Source organism: Sciurus carolinensis, chromosome 8 (assembly GCF_902686445.1).
Source record: "Sciurus carolinensis chromosome 8, mSciCar1.2, whole genome shotgun sequence".
NCBI lineage: Eukaryota > Metazoa > Chordata > Mammalia > Rodentia > Sciuridae > Sciurus > Sciurus carolinensis.
In genome coordinates this window covers 18,990,908-19,010,009 of record NC_062220.1, presented here as the reverse complement: position 1 = coordinate 19,010,009, position 19,102 = coordinate 18,990,908, and positions in this window count along the sequence as shown.

Below are 19,102 nucleotides of genomic sequence, written 5' to 3'. Positions count from 1 at the left end.
CATTAGTTTTGCTACAGGTAACACCTCTGACATGTGGGTCACCGTGCTAACAGGGGCCTAAGTGATTTTTTGGGCATTCGGAGGCTGCTTTTGTCTATTTCAAAGTAGCTGAAACCACTGGCTCTTCACTTGGGCCTGCTCAAATGTCCAATAGGTGACCCTTTGTCACCAGAGGGCTCAAAACTCCACCCCCAGATCACATTAATGCTGCCATTTTCTGAACACACTTTGTATGAAGAGCCATGGAAGTTTGATGACACAGACCATTGATCACTTCATCTTCCTCTGCCTCCAATCACCTTTTCTATGACTCAAACCACTCTGCTGCTTTGTCCCATAAATACTCCCTAAACTGTATTCTTTTTTTAATTTAATTTTTTCTTTTTAGTTTTAAGTGGACACATTACCTTTATTTATTTATCTTTATGTGGTGCTGAGGATTGAAGCCAGTGCCTCACATGTGCTAGATGAGCCCTCTGTCACTGAGCCCCTAATCCGTACTTCAGACTTGGGGCTCCTGCCTCCTGTTTGACTGTCTTGTGAATAAACTCTTTCTTTATTGCATAACTAATCACTTTAGTGATTGACAGTGGGGAAAATGGGCCTTGTCCAATAATACAAGGCCCAAAGGTAAGGAAAACTTGAGGTCATCCCAAGTATCCATGTTATACCTGAGTGTTGTTGGGCTCAAGACTAGGTGAACTGGCTTAGTCTTTTCCTCTTCTTAGTCAATGGGCCCAAATGCTCTCATAAAGAAAAAGGGTCGAATTCCTCCTTCCTTTGCCCTTTGTTTCAGTCAAGCCCTCAATGGATTGAAGGATGCTCATGAATGTAAGGACCCTCTGTTCACTTGGGCCCTTCTCTCTCGTGTAGGCCTGAGTGAAGGGTTAGTGGTTTCACCTGGTTTGAGATAGAAAAAATGCAACCTTCAAACGCCTCCCAAACTTAGGCAACCCTCTGTATTAGTCAGCATTCTCCAGAGATACAGCACTAGTAAGAAGTGTCTGTCTATCCAAGCATCCAAGTGTTTTTGCATGTATACACATACACACACACACACACACACACACACACACACACAAATTTATCATGAAGAATAACTCATGGGATTATTGTGACTAAGTCCTACAATTTGCTGTCTGCAAACTGAAGATCTGGTAAGTCCAGGGTACAATTTAGTCTGAGTCTAAAGGTCTGAGAATCAAGGGAGATGATGTTATAAATCCATCTGAGGACTTGAGAAGATGAGAAGTCCCAGTTCAGGTAGTGAGTGGGGGGTGAGGTGGTGGTAATGGTGGTGAATTCCTTTCCTTTGCCTTTGTTTTATTCAGGACCTCAATGGACTGAATGAGGTCCATCCACTTTGGGGAGATTAATCTGCCTTATTTAGTCCATGGATTTCATCTCTAATATCATCTGGAAACATCCTCACAAACATGCTCAGAAGCAGTGTTTAATTTAGGTACTCCAAGATCCAGTCAAGTTGACCCATAAACTCAACCATTACCCCCAACCCCAAACACAGGTACTCATCCTTTCTCCTCTGAAGCATCAGTGAGGACTCCAGGAATAATATGCACAGGAAAGAGAGCATGTTAATGAGGATTAGCCTGAAAGATGGCAATGAAAATAAGCTTGTGTGTGAACATGGGCAGTGGATACCACTAAATGGTGCCTACGTTAGAATCGTAACTATTGTAAATCTGTAGACACATGGTTAAAATTTGAAAGGGAAAGTGGAGAAATGAAAATTAAGGTAGGCTAAAGGGATTATGAGTGAATATTTTATAAGACTTCCTTTCCTGATTTTGTAGTGTGGTTTGAATTTATTTAAATCTTTTTTGTGAAAAGATCTTCATGGAGAACAAAGTGAGCTGGAATTTCCCCGGAGGAACTGAAATCAGATGTAAGGAAGGAAGAGTTTCTTTGTGTGATGATTAGATTCCAGAAATCACTTCTGGGAAAGTGGGGAAACCACCTCCAAGATCTTCCTCACCGTGTGGAGAGTGGTGGTAGCGACCCTGGAGCAGGGGATGAACCACATTGCTGCTGGAGGCTTCTCCCATCTGGGGATCCTTACGTTCCGCCATTTCACAGATGGCGTCCTTCTTGATAGCACTAACTGAGAAGCAAATGTGACTCATGGATGGATGGCGGAGGCGTAACAGGCAGATCACGTAGGAGGGAAGGTCCAGCCTTGGTGACTGCTTCAGATCTCCTCAGCTCATGTTCCTCCATTCCTGAAGCTGATTTGTGTTCTGCCAGCAGCCACAGCTGTTAGGCACCAGATACCACAATCCCTTTCTGGCCCCAGGGTCCATCTAACATGAGAAGTTTGTAGAGGCTGTCAGTCAAAAATCTCACACATTGTGGAGAGCACCCCTGAGGTGCAGGGAAAACATTAGGAGCAGCTTTGGAGAGTGGGAAGAGGTTTTGTTGAGGTTTTGTTGAGGGTAAGAGAACAACCTTTGCACCCCCACCGGCCATTCTGCTCCAAGTGTGGTGTTCTCCACCATCCACTCCTCTTTTCCATGTAGAAAAGTGTTTTGGTAATGTGGGTCACATTATGGACACATCTAGTTTCAAACACTTGACTTCTCTGACACCAGAGTTTCTCCTAAAGCTAGAGAGGCTCTTCTCTCCCCATAAAGCTTATTTGTGTAGTGGGCAGTTCGCCTCTGTGCTTAGGAAACAGATGCAGGTCAAACTGGGTTTCACCACTTGCCAGTCTCTGAGCCTTGATTTTCTCATTTGCATAGTGAGGCCATCAGCAGCTACGTCACTGGGTTAAGAAGATGATGTGTACTGGAAGGTGCTGATGTATCTTGGCCCCCATTAAACCTAGTTCCCTTCTAAGCTTTAGGAGACATCTGAGAAGATGTTCTGTGTTGCTTCCTGCTCCCTACTGTGACTCATTCTCACTGCTGACTGCACACAGAGGACGTCAAGCAATAGGCCTCGCTGGTTCTGAAAAGCTGCCTGTGTTTCGGTGACTGTCACCTCTCATGATCAGACTCTGGATATGTTTTGGAGGTAAAACTGATAGGATTTGCAGAAACAGATGAGGGTAGAATGAAAACAAAAACGAAAACTGCCCATGATGATCGCAAGGCTTTTGGTCTGAGCAAATGGAACTGAGGAGTGACCACTTACTGAGATGGGAAGACTGGAGGAGATCAGGAGTTCAGTTTGGGACATGTCAAGTTTGAGGTGCCTGTTAAAACTCCAGCTGTTAGGACTGAGGATGCAGGTGAATATTGAAGACTGCATTTTGAGTAAGAAGTTTGGGTTTGGAGATGGAAGTTTGGGAGCCATCAATATGTAGGTGTATTTAAACCACAAGACTTGATGAGGTGACAAGGGAGAGTGGGGAAATAGGACAGATGAGAGATTGTTTAAGGATAAAGTCCAAAGTTCTCCAACATTTATAGAAAAATATGCAGGTTATGGAGGGCTCTAGAGGTCACCCTCCTTTGGGACTTTGGTTCATAAGCACTAGCTGTTCATTGTTAGGCCAGGAGTGATTGATTTCTTGTTGACTTAACCTAACCGTATCTCCTAGCTCCCCTTCTTGGTCTCCTGGCCACTAGACCTTGCTTGTACTGATCTTAGGCCTTGCATGGGTCATGGAGGGTACAAAGGGCAGGCGACAGAGTCTTGGACCCTGTCAAGACTTGGCTTAACCTCTCCAGAGAATACGCTGAGCACAAATTTAACAGTCATGAAATTGTGCATCTCAGCCAGGGGCTAAGCCTTCAGTCTGGATACCAGCTGCCGTGGCTGTGTTAACACAGAGGAAAACCACAAATGTTTCTAGAGGCCTAGAGAGGGTCATGAAGCTGCCATTAACTGTTTCCCAACCCTGCAGAGGCCACAATCTGAGGTGTCATACTGAGACAATTTGAGTAAACTTGGAGAGATCCAAGTGGGGGCTTAGACGAAGCAGGTCCTGGGTTTGAACCACAAGAGGAAACCTGTCCTTCTGCAGGAAGGTTTAAGAGCTTTGAAAAGCAGAGAGGGGCTGGTTTAAAAAACCAAAACAGGGTTTACTATTCCTGTCTGGCATTAGTTGTTGAGTCTGCTGAGGTCTACGGGCTCCAGTGCTTTGTGCACATAGACACAGGCTACCTCGTCGTTCCTAAGACTTGTCCGCCTGTGGGACATGACCTCTGTGTGGCCTTTCAGTGCAGTGCTTCCAAGACTGGGAGCCGGCGGGATGGTGGGGGTGTGGAGGTGGAGGTGGTGTGCTGAGGAGACATTACATAATAATGTTGAGTCACACAATTAGTTCTTTCAGATTTCTTTCAATCTTCTCGATCACATCAAAAAGCATGTCAGGCAGTGTTGGTCTTTTAACACCTTCTTTATCCACATTAATTTTCCTTTATTATACGGACAAAGTAGGCTCTGAGCTTTAAGAAACCAACAGAAGCCAACAAGAACTCGATGTCGACTTGCTTTGCTTTTTAATTTTATTTTCACAGTTACTTTCTATTTATCACAAGTGATAGGCGATTGTTTTCATATTGAATTCCATTAGTAATTTAAGTAAAAAAATAAAAGGTGACTCAGTTTTAGGAAAAAAATTATAAAAATTAGAACAAGAGTTCTGTGGATATGGCAAAAACCCTCAGGGTAGTATGGAATGACGGACATTTCAGACAAACTGCTCAGGTGAGGTGTCATATCTGGGTGTGTGGAGTACAGGTGCTTTTAATAATAGAGATTTCTAGATTGAAGATATTGTCCCTACAATTTTGAAGACATTGCTCTATCATTTTCTAGCTTCCAGAGACATGGGGAGAAGTCAGAAATCATCCTCACTCCTGACCCTTCCCTCTTTTTGGAAGCTTGTAGAATCTTCTGCTAACCCTCAGTGCTCTGAGGCTGCACCACTGCCTTGCAGTGGGCCCACATCCATCTGTAGTGCTGGACAGTGCCCTTCTCATGGACATGAGCTCTGGGAAATGTTCTTGAACATAGGAGTAATTTATTTTCTGTTATTATTTATTTTAGCATGAGTTTTATTGGTATTATTTTCCATTTTCTCTCTTATCTAAAGAGCTTCATTCTGTTCAGATGCTAGCTCTTCTCTTCAGTTTTTCTATTTTTCTCAGCTTTTTCCTTCCTATTTTTTATCTCCTCATCTTACTTTCTCTTTGCTGGATAATTTCCTCAACTTTAAGGTTTTATTTGTTGAGCTTTTAATTTCTGTTCTCATACAGTTATTTTCTAAGAACACACTTCTTTTCCATCCTGTGAAAGTTTCTTTTTCTTCTTTTTCCTTTTTAAGGCATGCAATCTTTATTTCCTACATGCAATATATTCTTTATCTTTCTAGGATATACACTATTTTTTGTTTTCTTCTTTCAAGATGGTCTTTATTTCCTGAAGACTGACTTCCTTTCTTTCTTTTTTTTTTTTTTTGTTTATGTTCTATCTGTCATTGAAATGCTTTTCTCAGGTGTCTGGTGATCCTTGCCTTTAATGTCATGATTGTGAGGAATTAAAAAAGTGACTTAGAATATAAAAAAATTGAAAAGGTGATCTCAGATACTTGTATGCCTGTCTTCCTTGTCATGTTATTCACAATAGCTAGAAGGTGGACATCACTCAAGTGTCCATCTGCTGACGAACAGATGAACAAAATGTGGTATCTACATAAAATGGGATATTATTCAGTCATAAAAGGAACAGAATTCTAATCCAAGCTACAAATGGACAAATCTGGAAACGTTAAGCTAGTGAAGAAAGACACTTAAGGACAGGGTTATTTTAAGTATTTTCAGAACTTTCTGTTATATGAGGTATCCAGGATAGGAAGAGTCAGGTAGGAAGAAAGTAGTTTAGAGGTGACCAGGGCCTGGGAGGAGGCAGAGGTAGGAGATACAGCTTCCCGGTTACAGAGTTTCTGTTTTTGGTGATGAAGAGTTGTGGAAATGGAGGTGGTGTCTGCATCACATTGTGAATGTACTTCAGGTCAATGAATTGTAAACCTAAAAATGTTTAAATGGCATATTTTGTGTTATATATATTTTACCACAATAGAACAAAGGAGTGAATAGAAGACCTAACCCCAAGGGTAGGGCTTGTTGACTGACTGAGAAATCTGGCCAGGCCACTTTCTCAGGGAACACTGATTTCAGAATCCTTGTACTGAATTTCCCAATGAAGGCTCCTTTGATGTCTTCCTAGGCACAGGATCCTGGCTGCTAGTGTTTTGGTAGTGAACTGGGGGAAGGCTGAGAGGAGAGGGGACTCAACATTCAGGTCAAAGTTCTACTGAACATAACACCTTCTACGGTTCCTGGTGTTACCTGGTCAAGAGGACGCCTGACCATGCCCAGGGGAACGGCACCTGAAGGCCCAAGGACCTTCTAAACTGGTTTCCAACCCCTTTTCTGTTTTCAGACTTTTCTGCATCCTCACTTCTTGGTTCCTACCACGTCTGGATCTTTGGGGAGACCCAAAGTAAAAAAAAAAAAACATAGTGATTCTCAGCTGTCCTCACCTCATTGAAGCTTAGCAATCAGATTCTGTGGGTTTATATTTTTAAGGAAATAGTTTTTATCTTAATGAGACATGATTTCTTTAGCTCATGACTTATTTATGAGTACATTAAGTTTAAAACAAATTTCAACTGTTTCTTAATAGCTGTTTTCTGATGTAATTGCATTATGGTCACAGATGTGCTCTTGCTATCTTCTCTGAATTTTCAGGGGACTTCTTCTTTTGTGAACTATGGTATGTTCAACTTCTGCAAATGTTTTCTTGGGTAATTACATCTTTGAAGTAGGCAAGATAAGATCAGGCAGGTAATCCAGGTCCAGAGGATTTTAAAGACTTGCCCAAAATCCTAGAGTAAAGCCAGACCAGGAGTCAGGAACTTGGAAAGAAGTGGAGCGAGAGGTCAAGTGCAGGATTCCAGCTGGTTACCTGCTTATACCCAGACTGTGTCATTTGCCTGCCATCTGCCATCAGGAGATCAGAACAGTTCCTACTTTGTATGGTTGTTGTGGGGAGTTAAATACATGGCATAGAGTGAACCCTTGGAATCTATTATTATTTATATATTAACTCTTAATCTAGGTTTCCTGGTATATTTTGTATAGAGGCATTGGATGATGCTTTTGACAACTTTTGTAGCTACTCCTCAGCCCAACCATTTATATTTTATTCTGGTAATTGTGTGTATGAGAGATGGGGGCCATAAATACCATAATCTAATATAATCTAAGGATAGAAAGTGCTCCTGGAAGTAATCCAGAGGAAGGGCATTCAAATCCATTCATTCATTTAGCTCTTAATTGAGGATCTACTATATATATATATATATATATATATATTTTTTTTTTTTTTTTTTTTTTTTGCACTAGGGATTGAGCCCAGGGCCTTGTGCATGCCAACCATGGGCACTACCACTGAGCTGTGCTCTCAGCTCTTCATGCTTCATTGTTACCAAGACTTATTTTCTGTCTTTCAGGGCTTACTTATGCCTTAAACAATATGAATGCTCAAAAACTCTTGCATAATAACAAAACAAAACAAAACACCCAAAAAGCACTTAGAGAAAAGATTAAAGGTAGCAGGGAGAGTGGGGTGGTCATGGAGGTGGGAGCCACTCATTTTATGGTGGATCTTCCTACATAAAAGGAGTTATCTGGACTTCCCAGACTGTTGGGCGCTAATCCCTACAATAATTAGCCTCAAAACTGCCAGCCACAGAATCAACCAGCTGGGAGGGACAGCAGCCAGGGGTAGATGTCCACTGAGCTATTTGTGTTGAAGCCGAGATCTCTCTCTTTTGTGGACACAAACAGCTGACAGTCTTAAAATAAAGGCGCTCTGCCTGCCTCTGAGCTGGATGCCTGGAAATAGGCCAGCCTCTACCTCCCTTGTTGCCCCACCTCTGTTTCCATGAAACCGGCGATGAGTCCCCTTTTCTGAGTCCCCCTTGCACCCTTTTTTTCCCCCTGGGGGGTAGAGGAACTGTGTAGCTATTCCCTTCTACACCACCTCTTCAGCTCCACTTCTCCCCAACACCTCCCCAAAGAAATCGTGTTTCACAATTTAAAAAAATTTAAAAGATTTAAAAAATCTTTTCAAAGATTTTTTAAAAAATCTTTTCATTTTGAAATAATTTTAGACAGAGAAAAGTTGCAGAAAGACCACATTTTCCTATACCCTTTAGCCTGCTGCCCTAAGGTTGACCATCTTATTAGGCCATAGTGCAATGACCAAATCCAAGAGATTGACATTGATACAGTACTAATAACTATCAGTAGACTCTGAAAGTCACCTGTTTTCCTTCTCCTGTCACAGGATTCAAGTCCAGCTCTCAAGGTGCATTAGTCACCATGTCTTCTAGTCTTTGATCTGTGACAGTTCCTAAGTCTTCTCTTTCATGACCTTGGCATTTTGGAAGAGTAATTAGTGGTGAGTTGTTTTGTAGAATACTCTTCAATTTGAGTTTGTCTAGCTTATTTTCCCCCGTGATTAGATTTGACTGCGTATCTTTGACATAACATCTCAGAAGTGATGTGTCAGTGCATCATTCCGAGGTACTCATTACTGGTCCTTTTTCCCTGATCACTGGGTTAAGGTATGTCTGATGCAAAATTATCATGTTTCCTTTTGTAATTAATAAGTATCTTGGGGGAAATAACTTTTATATTATGCAGATATTGTTTTTCTTCAAATTTTTGTCCACTAATTTTGGCATCCATGGGTAGATCTTGCCTGCCCACCTGGTGGGGTTCTAATGATGAATTTATATTTCCTTCTTTCATTCACTGACTAATTGGGCTTCTTTTGTAAGGAAAGCCATGTCTTATTGGCACTTTATGTATTTATCATATCAGAATAGACTCATGTACTTTTTTATTTTATGGATTATAATTCAATAATATTTTTTGCTTAGTTGTTAAAATTGGCCATTGTGAGTTCTTCCAGATGGTTTTCATGCCTTTGCAAGGAAATTTTATTCCTTTCCTTACTTTTTGACAGAAAATACCACAGCATCATGGTGTGGTTTTCTTGCTCAGATCTGTAGCCGCCACTTCTTCAAGGAGCCCTGGTTCCTGGGGATGGCAGCTGGATGCAGACTGGGCTTGTTGCTATAGGGTAGCCTGGGGTGGGGAGCATTGATAAAGGGATATGTTTCCCTAAAAAATATTTTTCTAGTTTCAAGGATGTGGGTCAGTGTTAGAGTACTTTTCTGGCAAGTACAAGGTCCTGGGTTTGAGCCCCCTGAAAGTATTTTCTTTGCTTCCACCTGTGATAGTGCCTGAGATTCTGGGACTCCTAGAAACCTGTGTGATCAGAAACAAGTCCCTCTGCTATAGTCCAGTCACCTCAGAGATGGACTCTAAAGCCTGAAAACCTGGTGGAGGGACGATGTGATGACGTCGCACTACACATCTGTGGGTTCTCTGTGCAGGAGACCCAGAAACAGCCCTGGCCCTGTGAGCCGTGTCCTGTGGGGCAGGAAGGGACTTGAAAGAGGAAGCAAGTGGTCGCTGGCAGCTGTTATGGCTTCCCCACACACTAAGGCCAAATCTACCCTTGATTCTTTTTTTTGCCTTCATAAAACACATTCCTTCATTCTCTCTTCCAGGAAAGTGCAAAATGTTTTGAGTATTTTGGGTCAAAAGTTTGCTGAGGACAGAATATTGGCACAAATGTCCTTATTTTGAGCCAACATAGATCTCAATATTCACTTTCTAAAATACATTCCCCTGAAAAATCTGTCCCAGACTTGATCTTCTCCTATAACCTGGTATTTTAATTGGTCTCTACTTTTCTCTCTCAAGTGTATTTGAATAACTGTACACTATTCTGATAGTCTATACTTCCTCTCTTTGGTGTTTAAACACCTTCCAAGGTTAGACTCCTCTACACTGAATCCCTTTCTCCATCCTAACCCTCAAAACATACAGTAAATGGTAAGAGCAGTTGCATTCTGAGGGTTAAGGTCAAGGTCAAAGTCAAGTTCAAAGAAATGTCCATAAGTCTATTAGGGAGTCTCATTCCTAGCTTTGGATAGAGAAAAAGTAACACTGGCAAGTAGATAGAATTAGAACAATAATACATGTCTTCTGGGCTCCTTGCCCAACTCTGATGCCCCAGAGTCACTCTGTGGCCCCTGCAGGCTCTCTGAGTGCTGGCATCTTGCAGATCTTAATGATTTACCTGCTGTGCAAAGGTCCTCAGTCCAGTGAAGGCTCAGGCTGCTTGAAAAGCTCACTGCACAGCCTTCTTACCTGAGACTTGTGGCAGCACATCCGTCTGTCTGGCTCTGTGGGAAGGAGTTGGCACTTTGAATCATCAAGCATCTCTATGCACAGGAGAGGACAGGGGCTCCCCTACTTGGCATTTGTAGTGGCAAATTATGTCTTACAGAGCTGTCAGGATTCTCAGCACTGACAAAGTCCTAGGGTAAGGAGACCAGCCAGCCATCATTTATTTATGCTTTCAAAGGGCTCTGGAAGCACAGGTAACAATGGGGGTGGAAGAACAAACCTGTCATGTATTAATAAACAGGAAGCCTGGTGACCTGGAGGAGATTCTTCTCTAGGATGGGTCACCAGGGACTAATAGGCTTCCTGGGGCTCCAGGCCAGGGCCCTTCTAATGACCTATTAGTGAGGCTCCTGGTATCCCCGTTTCTTCGGCTACCTTTGTTTGAAGAACTCAAATGTATTTCATTAGCAAATTCTTTCAAAGAAGGCAGACAGTGGTTTGCCTGTGATGGACCCAGAGCATAGGCTTACATGCTGGATTGTTTAAAGGAATTAAATAAAATATTTATTGAATTCCTATGAAATGCCAGATACTGTGGTAGGCATCCACCACACAAAGATTAGAAAGAACAATGGTCCCTGGAGTGTGGTTCATAGTCTTCCCAGGTGTTCTGGGTCCAGGGCAGTTAATGCAATGGCTAGTAGATCAATTCATCTATAAAGACTTTTAGAGTATTCGTGTTTAGGGGAGCTTGGAAAGAAAAGTTGGTCACATTCCATTCCTCAAGGGGCTCCTGGCCTGCTCAAGCAGCAGGAGTAAGCATAGTCAGTGTGTGAGAGGAGCTTGAGGGAAGACAAGGGCCACAGGACGTTGAGGAAGGGAGAGGGAAGTGTGGTCTGGAGTTTGGAGAAGGTCGTGAAGAAACAGCGGGAGAGCTGTAGTAGCAGTCAGATGGGAAAGTGCAGGACCCCTAGAGTTGACCTGAGATGAACTGGATGAGATGGGGGACCAGAAACCATTGAGAAAGGAAAGGGGTCTGGTTAACTTCCTAGGGCAGTAGAAACAAGGAGTCACAACCTGGGTGATTGACACATGCAGGTTTATTGTCTCCCTGAGCTAGAGGATACACTCAGAAATCAAGGTGTCCGCAGAGCCGGGCTCCCGCTGAGACTCTGGGCAGAATCCTTCCTTGCCTCGTGCGCTAGCTTCGTAGCTTCTCTTGGTGGCTGTCAGTCCTTGACATGCCGAGGCCAGCAGCTGCATCCTCCAGTCTCTGCCTGCATATGCACGTAGCACTCCACCTTCATCTTCCACGTTGTCTCATTAGAAGGGCAGCAGCCGTGTTGGGCTGAGGGTCGCCTGCTCCAGTGTGACCTCATCTTTGCTAATCACATCTGCAAGGCCCTGTCTCCAAATGAGGGCACCTTCTGAGGTATGGGGGTTAAGACTTCAATATATCCTGGGGGTACAATTTAACCTGCAAGGGGTGAACTGGTGAAAGTGTGAGTCTAAATGATGTATGCTAATGAAGTGAAATGGGAGGGACTTCCTGCTGGGGGTCGACAGCATTGGATCCGTGGGCAGCAGGGTGAATGGAGCATTGAGCCTGACCCTGGGGAGTTTTAATGGGAAAAAAAAATGATTGCAGAAGGGGAAACTAAAAGAATAATCACGGAGTCACAGGTGATATAAAAGTGTTTTTTTTGCTTTTCCACAGTATGGAGGATTGAACCCAGGGATGCTCTACCACTAAACAGCATCCCCAACAATTTTTTATTTTTTATTTGGAGACAGGGTCTCATTAAGTTGCCCAGGTTGACCTTGAACTTGCAATCCTTCTGCTTCCACTCCCTGAGTTGCTGGGATTACCAGGGTGTGCTACTGTGCCCCACAAAATAAGGATTTTTAAATCTATGTGATTAAAAGAATATTGTGACATACATTTAATTAAATTCATTTTAACAAGCACTCCATTTGGAAGGACAGAAATGATTTCTTAGTGTGTGCGGACGGGCACTGAAGATAGGATGTAGAAGGCTGTTGGAGGTGAGGGCCCAGAACCTGGGAGAGATTCAGAACCTGGAAGAGATTTCAAGAAAGATGTGGATTTGGAGGTCTGCCCTGGAGGTGAAGGTTCAGGCCAGTTAGGGGCTGCCTGTGCTCTGGCCTGGCTCTTGGTGGCTGTTTCTGGCTTTAATGTCAATCTTCAGTGTTAGGAACTCAATTAGTTGTGCACCACTTCTCTCCAGTGGGGCGAGACGCCAACCCTAAGGAGATGCACTTGGCATTCACTGGTGGTGCCACCAGGGCTTTTTTTGTGTCCACAGTTTCCTTGAGAATGAGATAGAAGTGCCCTAGGAGTCGGGATGCAGAAGGACTAGTTGAGACTGGTCTAATATTCTTGATTCTAGGGTATTTTTGTCCAGGCCTTGACTCTTTTAGAAGGCTGACTTTGCCGGAAGGTGTGTTTATACCTCTTACACCTGGACACAACTGCACTCTCAAAACAGACTGTGAACATCTTGAGATCATTTCACAACCTCTTTGTGCTTCCGACGGGTGTGATATCAGGGTTCTCAGCACTTTCTTCTTGACTACCCTCATTTTTGACACCCTTGGGCTCACCACTGCTTCTCATAGGGCTGTTGGATTATTCTGGATGACTTTAACTGTACCTTATTAGATCTATTAAGCTTCATCAGGGGAGGGAGCAGGGCTGGGCAATGGGGTCTTTTCTGTTCAATCCACAGTGGATGGATGTGCTTATGGATTTGAGGAACTTGGTCACTGGTACCAGAATTGTCTCTGGGTCTCATGGAAACTCTTTAACTCAGCTGAGTGTGAACACAGAAAAACTAGAAAGTTCATCCAGGATGCAGTGTGTCTGTGTGCCAAGGACTGTCTCAAGGTGTGCGAGGGACAATGCAGCACATCCTGAAAAGGAGAAGTGCCCCAGCACTGTGGTCCCACAGAGCTCAGGCTCTCAAAGCCCAGCATCCTATATTTGAAATCTGCTTCCACACCCTACTCTGTGACATAATTAGCCTGAGGCTTATGAAAACACATATTTCTTTCTCCTTCACAAGGAAGCAATTTCAAGGAGAAAGAGTGGGACCAAAATACAAACGTGATTTTTGGCAAAAAGATTGTGAAGTTGATTCACGGCATGGCCAAACTCTAAATATAATATGTCAGGAAGCACAAGGCAATCTCTAACCCAAATAAACAACTGTGGCCAGAAAAAAATAATCAACAAACACCTTTTCGTTCAAGACTTTTAAAGTCATGTCTCTGACTCCAAATAATAAAAATGGGGAACATCTCAGAAAAATGAATGAAATCAAATGAAATTGTTCCAGAGCAGGGATATTAAAAAAAGAAAAGCCAAACAAACCTCCCTAGTATTTAGCCCGTTAGACCTTCTTTTGAAGTCAGACTCTGAGCCTTTTGAAATGAAGAAGTTTAAAAAAAAAATCTAGCTGGTCTCACAACCAAAACATCGTGCATTCGATTTGGTTATCCACAGAGAGGGATTCCTCAGCACCTCACCCAGCAATATGTCCTGTCCTGCGTGAACGGTTCAGCTGCCTGTGGCAACATCATGGGGCTGTCTGGATTTTAATTGGTGTCTTTATTGATTATTATCATTGTGGGAAGAATTGCTAATAATGACCTGAAACAAGATTTAAATTCATAGCTACTGAAACAAGATGCACTATAGGATTTATGCAAAGATATATTCAAAAAGAAAAGGAAGGAGCAAGAAGAAGATGAAAAGGGAGTCTCCGCACCCTCTGTGCTTACTGGAGAACACAGCTTCCTTGGTGCCATAGAGTCCAGTCATCCTCTGCTGGGGTCTTGGAGGTCCCCAAGAGAGAGCTGGGCTTCTGTCTCCTGTGTGGCCCTATTAGGACAATCTTGTTGGAGAGCTCTGGAGCAGAGCCCTTTGGGGTGGGGACTTGCTGCTGGTCCTTGACAGAGCGTCCCTTCCTTCTACTCTGTGTAGAGGGTCATTGGCTGGGGTGGGCACGTGGGCAGTGGGTCGTTCCCCTGCAAGGGGCTGTTCACCTACTCTGGTCTCTACGCTGTTGCTTTTGGTCGTCTTTCGTCTTGTTTGCTGACCTGTGTCACTGTTGCTACTCCATAAATTAAAATGTGGCAAAGGTCTAAACACAGGAACTTGGGCTCCTGATGCTAGAACTTTGCATTCATATGCACAAACACCGTGAGCCCCACACCAAGTGAGGCATGGGTACTCACCCTGCAAGAGCAAGCCGCTCCTGTTGGCCACCCATGGTGTCTTCTCCAGCCTGGATTCTTTCTTCCCTCCAGCACGCATCAGGACTTTCAGTTATTTTTTTTGTGACTGGATTTCCCCACTCTCCCGCCTGCCTGCCCCTTGGTCAGGAGTCAGTCAGTGGTGCTTCTTGTTCTTTCTACAGGGCCCACTGTGTTTTCAGAACTCAATCGATATTTTTTCAAAGAAGTCCACAATTTCGAGGGCTGAGAGCCTCGCCTTCCCCTCCACTAAATCCGTGAGAAGCTGAAATGGCTCGAGTTTGATGGTAGCTGTATTCTCTGGGCCTCTGGTAGATATGTTGGCTCCCTGACCCTTAACTTGCTGTTCCCTCTTGTCCCTGTACCTGGAGGCTCCTGAGCCACCGTGGGCTGGTGTGGGTCTCAAGGAGGCTGCTTTGAAATGTCTGCAGGAGAAGTGGTGCCGGGAAGTGGGAAGGGCCTCACGCCCACACCCACTGGCCACAGAAGAGGCCTGCTGGAAGGCCCACACTGGGTAGCCCAGTGGTGGGGGAGGGACAACCAGGTGAGGGTCTCGACCCTAAGGATAAGGGGGGATATGCTATGTGAAGTCACACTTTTCCTCATTATATTTTGCCTTGAAGTTACCAGCTTGGTAATTATTTGGCACCTACCAGCAAATCTCTACTAGCCTTTGAATCCCTCCGCAGACAAAAAAGAAGAAACCTACAAGATAAGAAAGACTTTTTTTGGTCTGTCCTACAAAAGGATTCTGTAGAAACACAGGAGTTTATTATTTTCCTAATCTTCCTAGACAGAAGGGAAAGTCTTTTTTTTTTAAATCTATTTTCTTTCCTTCAAGAGTTTTTTAAAAAAGAATATTCTGGGTCCTTAATGGTGTTTGCTTGGTATCTCACTGATTTCTTTTTTCTTTTTGTTTGGATTTTTCTTTTAATATTTAAATTTTTTTTTTTTTTTTAATCTCTAAGGAATGCTCCTGATGTCTTATTAGGATGATGCCCTTTAGCTAGAGTGTTGCATCTATTATTGTTTCTGAGCATGGTGCACATCTGTAATCCCAGTGGCTCAGGAGGCTGAGGCAGGAGGATTGCAAGTTCAAAGCCAGCCTCAGCAACTTAGTGAGGCCCTAAGCAACTTAGTGAGACCCTGTCTCAAAATAAAAAAGGCTGGGGATGTGGTTCAGTGGTTAAGTGCCCTGGGTTCAACCTCTAGCACCTGAAACAAATAAAAAATTAAAACAACAACAACAAAACAAAACACAAACAACAACAACAAAATCCCACCCAAAACTTGGTAGCTCAAGGCCAGCAGTTTTTCTTTGTCCACCAGGTTTGCCGTTTGTACTGGGTTCGGCTGGAGCTGCTCTCACTGGGTCCTCGTGCAGCTGCACTTTTGGCCCCTCACATGGCAGTGACCGGGGGCTGTTGGCAGAGATACCCCAATTCTCCTGATTTATGACCCTGGCTTTTGGTGCTGAGATCCAAGAGGGCAAGCCCCAAGGAGGAAGCACTTGTCAGTCTTCTGCTGGCTTTACCTTCGATGTCCCAGTTGTGGCCAAGCAAGCCCCATGACCAGACTCGAGGCAGGGTGGTGTGACTTGCTGGGACCCCTGTTGTAACACACCCAGGTATAAAGAGACGCTTTTTATTTGCTTTCACTAACTCACTACATTTACCCATAACTAACTTTACTGATCCCTCTGTAAGTAGGAGCAGGTCAATCCTAGAGAGCGTTTCTCCACCGGTGCTCCCTAACATCTTTATCTGGAGCTGGCAAGTTTTTTCTGTTAAGGGGCAGATAATAAAAATTTTGAGTTTCACAAACTTCAGCTTCTACTCACCTCTTCTTGTTCAAGTGCAGTTGGAGCTAGAGATCATGTAAGTGAATGGGTATCGCTGTATTCCAGTAAAATTTTAATTATAAAACAGGTGTGGCCTGTGGTCCTTAGTTTGCCAATTCTTGACTAAACAATTTTCTAGACTGTCAGAAATATTGTGTATCATACTCAAGTATTGCTACTTCTCAAACTTGAAATTTAAATGTCACAAAACTTTTAAATATCATTTTTGTAGAATCTGATTTCATCATGGGAAGGAATTGATCAGTGCATATTGATGTTATGTAATATTTTTATCTAATTGTGTAAAACCATAAACAAATCCACAGAATATTTTCTAAATATCTTTTTAAGTTTCAGCAAAAGTTGTGTTCATAGAATAAAATGTAACGAGCTGATTCAGTGAGTCAGAGAGACAATATAATACAGATGTGGACAGCATGAACTTTGGAGCCAGACTGCTTGGCTCTGCCACTAACTAGTTGTGTGACCATAGGCAAGTTACTTAATGTCTCCAAGTTTTTGTCTCTTTATCTGAAAATAGGATGGACAACAGCCCTACCTCGTGAGGTTATTATGAAGATCAAATGAGTCAGTTCACCTAAAATACTTAAGGATGTTGCTCAGATCACAGTAAATGTTTCTAAAATGGTACAAGCATCAAACTGTCATAAAACTCTAAATGATAAGGAACAGGTGTGTGATGGTTTACAGGTTCATAGTGTTGTGGTATAATTTCAAGAACTTTTCATTGAAAAATCAACATAAATTAATTTAGATCTGAGTACTTTCAAGTCTACTGAAATGCAACAAGCAAGCCACAAACAGTCATGGCCTAGATTTGCTGCAGGGGACACGCATAAACAAATGGAACATTATTAGATATCAGGAAGAGAATGCATGGTATCCAGATACATTTTCAGATTTGTTAGTAAAATCTTAGAAAAGATAGTTTCTTTTAAAATTTCAGTTATCTAGTAGTATACTCAGAACTGGCATCCGGCGACTAGGAACTGTCTATGTATTACTTTCCATTGTATGACAAGATGCTGCTGCTATGAACGTTGCCAGACATGTGACCCATTGTTTTGTCCTAACCTCGTAAATAAGACCGTCCTTGCTGCTGAAGTGGCTGAATGCGTAGAAGTTGCTAGGGTGGCCAGACAATGCTTTGTTTTGCGATGCCATTTACAGCTGTGCTTTAGTATATGCCACAGTGGCTCAAAGTGACCTGCATTTGACCCCATGGTCAGCATTTCCTTCATGAACTGTATTTGTCTTCACCTCACTGATTGGAGACTGTACTACCAGTAGAACTTATGAAGCTGCTTTGCCCAAAGGTTGGGAACACTGACTACTCAGGCAGCCTCGAGGTTCTATGAGTCCCTCTTGGGCAGGACTTACTGAACCATATCTGCTTCCACATTTTACTATATTATACAGAATTCAGGACAAATAGGGTGAATATCTACCATGTGTCAGGTGCTATTCAAGTTGCTCAGAAATTTCTTCGATTTAAATAAAAGCCTTAGAGAAAAACCCCGTGGCTGATTTGTGATCATCTGTTTAGCATCTGGGGAAGAAACTGGCTGAGAGTGACATCCATAAAGAAAACAGGAGCAGGAGGAAGAGGCCAGTTCAGTGTGGAGAAGGGGAAATTCCATCCAGAGCACCTGGTACGAAGTCCACTCTCAGGGCACCCCCAGGGCAGCACTGTCTTCTGGGGGGCCCTCCTGCTGCGGCAGGACTGCCAGGCACACAGCTCAGTGACTTCAGCAACCCGTAACACAGGGAAAGGCGGGTTCACGTCCTCCCCCAAGAATGTGTGTAGGGCTCAAGACTCAGGAATTCAGCTGTGGGGACCGCTGTAGGCTGTGGAAATACTGCTACAACTGGTATGTATTAGAGGAGAAAAAGATGAAGGTCCAGCCAGTTCTGCTGTCACGTTAGTCTTCCACTCTCTCTAGGAAGCCATGTCTGATGACATCCTGTTTACAGGCTTTCGGCTCTTTCTCTCCTGGGGTCTTGTACTGTGGTTCTTCTCTTTAGTGTGCTTCACAATCACCTGGAGAGCTTTGCGGAACAGACTGTTGGGCCTAGCTACAGAGTTAGATTTAGTAGCCATTGCTGGGGTCCAAAAATGTGCATTTCTACCAAGTTTCCAGGTTATGGTGATGCTGCTGGTTCATGGCTACAGTTTGGGAATCACCGATCTTACAGAGGAAAAAGCAAACCCAAAAAGGAGATCTCTGTGGCAGTCTGGTACACTGCTGTGTGGAAATTCTGTGCTAGTTGTTTTCTAAGCACAGAATTCCACTCTAAGCTTGCTCTTTCCCGCAGATGTGTGCTTTTCAATCAATGTAGAAAAGGCTGCTCCCTTTAAAACATAGTGAGGCATATTTAAACACCTTTTTTCTAGACCCCAATTAAAATGAATTTTGAAATATTTTCTGTGAACATATCACCCTAAAGTCACATAGGTACCCTACCTGTTTGGCCAACAAAATGGAAGTTCTGAAACAGCTTTTGCTATATCTTACTTAGACTGGCACACATTTTTTCTATCATTAATGGACCACTTCAAAAGTAAATTATGCAGCAGTCTTCTGGTGCTGACAAGCTTACAATAGAATCAAACTAATTTCATATATAATCATGCTCAGTTTTGTGATTCCAAGTAATCATTTCATCCTGAAAAGAATACCCTAAAAGATGCTGGTGGTGGTGAATTTGGAAAATGTATATT